Source organism: Hypomesus transpacificus, chromosome 20, assembly GCF_021917145.1.
Source record: "Hypomesus transpacificus isolate Combined female chromosome 20, fHypTra1, whole genome shotgun sequence".
NCBI lineage: Eukaryota > Metazoa > Chordata > Actinopteri > Osmeriformes > Osmeridae > Hypomesus > Hypomesus transpacificus.
In genome coordinates this window covers 2079003-2085372 of record NC_061079.1, presented here as the reverse complement: position 1 = coordinate 2085372, position 6370 = coordinate 2079003, and positions in this window count along the sequence as shown.

Below are 6370 nucleotides of genomic sequence, written 5' to 3'. Positions count from 1 at the left end.
AAAAGTTCCAGATTTCTCTTTAGTCGGTACTTTACCTTGTTAATATTAATGACATTATGGTTAATTGCTATAATTGACATGACATTGAAACAAAAGTTAAAACAAGGCAATTATAATGTAAAAGTGCAATACCTATTTAGTTTTAATCATACTGGTTGGGTAACATATCACTTAGCATACTTAGACTAAGGCGGATTTTATTATCATTCTGACGACAACCTTTTGAATATGTTTTGTTTTTTGTTGTATGTAGCCTACTATTAGAAATACAATTTATTAAAATAAAGTATGGTATATTACATTTGTATTGTGCAACTCTGTTGTGTTGTTATTGGTAGGTCTATATCTTTTAACAGATAATAAATAATAATAAACTAGAATGAAGACATTGTTATGTTTGTAATTAGAGTAGATATGGGTAATGGAGACAACTAATAATTTAATGCTATATGTGTGCATTCTTTATGCCACCCCTGCATAAGTCAGTGACCAGACCTGCACAAGTCAGTGACCAGTGACCAGACTTGGGCCACCCAGGTCAAACATGTCTGGACACGCTACTGGTCTAACTCTATCCCAGTTTAACCTACCCCAGTCTAACCTACCCCAGTCTAACTCTGCCCCAGTCTAACTCTGCCCCAGTCCAACCTGCTGCAGTCTAACCCTACCCCAGTCTAATCTGCCCCAGCCCAATCTGCCCCAGCCCCAAATCCAACACCCCACACCCAACAGCACCTCTCATTACAGCTGCTGTCTGCTGTACTCCATCACCAACACTCTGGTGGACATGATAAACCTGCTGGGTTTGGGGTGGCACAGAAACCTTAACCCTACCCCAGTCTAACCTACCCCAGCCTAACCTGCCCCAGCCCAACCTGCCCCAGTCTAACCTAACCCAGTCCAATCTGCCCCTGTTTAACCTGCCCAAGTCTAACCTGTGCCTGCGTCTTCACATGCGTGTGTATATGTGTGTGTGTGTAAGTGGAATCTATGAGGGGCCGTGAGGGACATTATTCAGAATACCCTCTCACACACACAACTGAAATGCTCTCACACACATTACTGAAATGCTCTCACACACACTACTGAAAAACTGTACGCTCACACACACTACTGAAAAACTGTACGCTCACACACACTACTGAAAAGCTCTCACACACACTACTGAAATGCTCTCACACACACTACTGAAAAACTATACGCTCACACACACTACTGAAATGCTCTCACACACACTACTGAAATGGTCTCACACACACTACTGAAAAACTGTACGCTCACACACACTACTGAAATGCTCTCACACACACTACTGAAATGCTCTCACACACACTACTGAAAAACTATACGCTCACACACACTACTGAAATGCTCTCACACACACTACTGAAATGCTCTCACACAGACTACTTAAAAACGATACGCTCACACACACTACTGAAATGCTCTCACACATGATCCAACAGGCATTTTGACGGCAACCACAAGCTGATTAGATGGCGGATGGTCTTTCATGGCTATGTTGATGGCTTCAGCTGGACCATTATATACTTACGTTGCTTATCTAACAACAGAGCCTCAAGTGTCTTGTCATTATTTTTGGGAGTAGTAGAGAACTTTGGTTTGTCCTTATGGGTCAGATGTGATCAGGGTATGGAAAATATACGTAATGCCCATTTTATGTTGGAAAGAAGAGGACTTAACGGTCGTAGTGGCGATTTCTTTAAGACGGCAAGGGAAGCTCAGCTTCCCCTAACATTTCCAAAAATTCATGATCAAATATTTACTATTGTGTTAACATATTAAATTCTTTACAACACGTTCAAAAACAAGTTCGTTCAGAATCAGCTACATATTTTAGCAGGTCGACTGACTGATTTCCTTCTCATACGTTCCCGTAGCGCCACAGTGCATTTCCCCGTTGAAGCTCAGCTTCCATGGACTTCAATGGGGCTGCTTTGAGCAGTTTTTTGCAGTGCTTCGAAACTATACGGTCATTGGATAAATGCTGCGATTATGTCCCGCCCTGGACGCTCAGCGTCTCTGGGGGTGAATGGAGGAGTGGGCTGGCCTAGACGCTGGGCTTCCACGAGGAAGATTGGAGGGTCTGTCAAAAGACAACTCCTTTTTATTGACAGCGATTTTGTACTATAAAAAGGCGAGCTCAGTCCCTCTGCGGATTTTGCAAGTGTAGTCGAAAGACAAACTGCTGCAAGCTATTTCTTGGTATTTGCTTGGCGAAATTACTAGCCAGTTATTATCATACATTTCATACAATTATACACCACATTCCTTGTTTCAGTTTAACCTAATTCCCACATTTCCTCCTTCGAGTTTAATATTGTTTCGTTAGATCGTTCGTTCATTCATTCGTACAGTAGGCTATGCTAGTATCGTAGGGGTGAACTAGCCAGTGAACTAGCCAAATAAATTGAAACATTGTATGATGTAGGCCAAAATGAGCTTCCCCTCCATGAAAGACCATTTCGCTTTCGTGCCGTTCGCAAGCTGTTTAGAGCTGCCGGCGGTGAAGATAGGCTGGTGGGGTGACTGATAGCTAAGGCGGGGAAATAGGAGCATTGGCTGCTTCTCAGTAAGAGGTTTCTCGCTGACGTTACTCGCGGGGACCTACGAGCGCTGGATCGGTGGCTGTTGTCTCTCCCCTTACCGGCCAGTGCCCAAGCCCAGACCCCGGGGGAGGGTCTTGCCATTCGGGCGAGTTAAGTTTTTAACCTTACCTCGGTGTGGGTGCGTGTGTGTGTGTGTTTTTACCGAACGGCAGAACCAGTTTGTGATCCGGGGTGGGACGGTGAACGAGGGACGGTGGCTTCGGGTGTAGCCTGGGGGGCGTCTCGTGTGCCTAGTGCAGTGCTGTGAGGGTGTGCGGTGCCCTACGGGGGTGGTTGTGTGGAACCTTATTTGTTGCAGTGGTTTGCAGTGTTGTGTGACCTGCCCGAGTTCAACGGGGCCTTGGGGGTAGTCGCTTAGTTGGGTGGCATATTGAAGCTTGCTGGGGCCTTTAGTAGTCTCACCTTATCCGGCAAAACTGGTAGTAGACGCATGAATTTAAATACTGATGTAACCCATAATAAAGACTGAACCTTTCCAAGTCCGTGGTGCAGCTGCAGCTTTGTTTTGTATGCATTCTCCTTCCTGAAATAATCTGGCTTCATTCTATTACACTATTATGGATCAGAAGGCTGCTGTTTTCGACGTGTCTAAGTAACCCATCCTTCGCGCAGGCTAACTGCATTAAAATTGAATGCCTTTGAACCTATACATTAGTACGAAAAGCCATGTGAAATACTTAGGAACCTGCTACACAAAATACATTTCCTTTGGTGCTGTCCAGTGTATAGAGGGTTTTCACCGACGTCACGTTCTGGGCGGTAACCCGGATAAGCGGCCATTGTGGAGGCACTCGGTGTAAAAAAACTGAACGGAGTGCAATGGAGTATTGTGCTCTTTGGATACTTTAAGTGAATGTAGCCATGTCTAAACAACCGAAAAGCTCATCAAAACGCGTCCAAGATGCAAAGGCATAGAGGGAAGGATTTGAACCACAAGAAAAGGCACAATATTTTGAGAAATTACGATTTATTGGCGGTGCAGATCCCTACGAGTTAGCTCCCTCTTCTTGGATCCGTGACGACCCGGTGATTCTTCCTTCAGTTGCATATCCCGATATAGTCAACAATATGGTTTTCTCGCCGAGCCCATACACAGCGGAAGACCTTAAATCCTACAAAGGTTTGGAGGCCTATAACCAGATGGTGTGTGGATGGGTGAGGGAGACGCAGTAACAAGTTATCAACTACCGTTGTGTTGTGAAAGCCAAAGTAAGTAATGCAATAACGTCTTTAACCGACCTGACCTTAACTGTATGATATCATTGCGATACTCAAGGTGTAGCCAAGTGACTCTCAAACGTGTTTTTTCCCTCGTAGATCTTAGTTGAGCATTGCCAACCACAAGTACCTCCTTTCCTTTGATAATCTCTGGCATTCCTCTCCCTGGTTTTTAATAACTTTTGGATGTCGATAATATTCCAAATGTTTTTCTCGATCTGTCCTATTGGTACAACCTGAAACACGGCAATAATTAACCATTTTCCTTGACGACGTTCGGTATATACTTCAGTGCCTGTGCTTTGTTGTGATGCGGAGTGCCTCCAATATGGCGACTTCCGGTCTGATGACGCGTCGTGAAAACCCTCTATACACACATAGAGCTGCTGCAACAATCCGGCTGCTGCCGAACAGTTGAGGCATTAGACAGATTGTCTCCGCTGAGGCCAATTTGTTGATCAGTAACGCCGTTGCTTGGGCTAAATTGCTTGAGGGCTCAACAGCACATGGTTGAGGTGACATCCTTGTCCACCTTCCGTTTGATCTGAAACACTTTCCGTTTCCACTGAAACACCTTCCGTTTCAACTGAAATTGTCATGTGTATGAGAGCTTTTCATATGTGTGAGAGCTTTTTATTTTTGTGTATGAGAGCTTTTCAGTAGTGTGTGTGAGAGCTTTTCATATATATGTGAGAGCTTTTCATTTTTGTGTATGAGAGCTTTTCAGTAGTGTGTGTGAGAGCTTTTCAGTATTGTGTGTGAAAGCATTTCAGTAGTGTGTGTGTTAGCATTTCAGTTGTGTGTTAGAGGTTATTCTGAATAATGTCCCTCACGGCCCCTCATAGGAATCTGCACCTGTGTGTAGCTGTGTGTGGTCACCTTAGTAATTTAGCAGACGCTCGTGTCCAGAGCGACTTACAGTAAGTACAGGGACAATCCCCCCAAAGCAAGTAGGGTGAAGTGCCTTGCCCAAGGACACAACGTCATTTGGCACAACCTTTTAGCCCGATTCCCAAACCACTCAGCCATCTGATCCCCACATGTGTAAGAGAGTGTGTTCTGCAAGCTCACGGACTAGCCGGCAGGACATTTTCTCTTATTTTCTCATGTTCTGGCTGAGATCCAAGGTTGTTTAAATTAGAGATATCTCCTCACCAGACTAGGTTCTCCTACACACTCTCACAGACACACACACACAGGAGCACACACAAACACGACACATATACACACACCTACACCGTCGCACACACACACACGCGCAAAACCTAAGCGCATACACAAACACACACACACACAGTTGCATAAAAACACACTTGAGCACACGTAATTAAAGATCCCATGCTGTACACATGAACAGTTGTAAACACCCCACACACACACATACACACACACACACACACAGGCACACTTAATTAAAGATCCCATGCTGTTGTATCTGTGGAGCATCTCCACTTCTGGGGTAGACAGAGAACTTAGCCAACGTAGGACCTGGACACCATGTTACACTAACCAGGGGGATTGAACCCTGGTCCCGTCTAGGCCTTAGCATCTACCACCAGTCCAAGAGGGCTGACTCCCAGCCATCTGGCATGGTTCCTCAGCTTATGCACTCAAATATCAGTTATAATATTAACACTGCAGTTAGCTGCATGGGGGGAGGAGGCCTGTGTTGGTGTAAGGAGAGAGGAGGGGTATGTGTGTGTGTGGAGAAGAGGGGCGTGTGTGGAGACTAAGAGTAAGTGTGTGTGTGTGTATGCGTATGTGTTCGTCCCTGGCTCTGCCTGACTGTCCACCACCAAAGGAATGCATGGGTGTAATTGATACTGTGCTTTAGAAGTAGATTTCACTCAGAGTGTAAGTGTAAGAGTGTATGTGTGTGTGTGTGTGTGTCAAGTTTGCATCAGACTGAGGTGTAATTAGCGCACATCCTGTTCTCCCATCTGCCACTTCCTGTGTCCCTGTTCACATCCTTCTCTCCCTCTTCTCTATTTTCCATCTCTTCCTCTTTCTTATTTTCCCGTTTCCCCGTCTCCCTCCCTTTCTCTCTCCTCCCTCTTACTCCCCCTCTCTCTCTTCCCCTCTTTCACTCCAACTTCTGTTCGGTTCAGTCAAGGAAAAACTGTGTTGGCAGACAACAGACTAAGTGACAAATCATACCTTCTTAAACCAGGAAGCTGGACCAAGGGGCTTGTTCCGGGGTTGGGTGGCTGTCAAACGTCATTCTGCAGATGCATAGATTTATTATATTAATTAAGATGAATAATATTATTGTATTAATATTCATGCTGTCATAAATGTGTGGTCTTAGTTTTTTGACCCTCTCTGATCATCTCCTACGTAATGGAGGAACACACACCTTCACACTGGGGTGTGTAAGAGTGTGTGTCCTGCTGAGTTCGGGCCTGAAGTACGCACACACTCACACACACACTCGCACATTCCAACACACACACATACACTGACACACACATGCTGACACACTCAGTGTGTGTGCCCTGCTCTGTCACAGCCTAAGGACCATG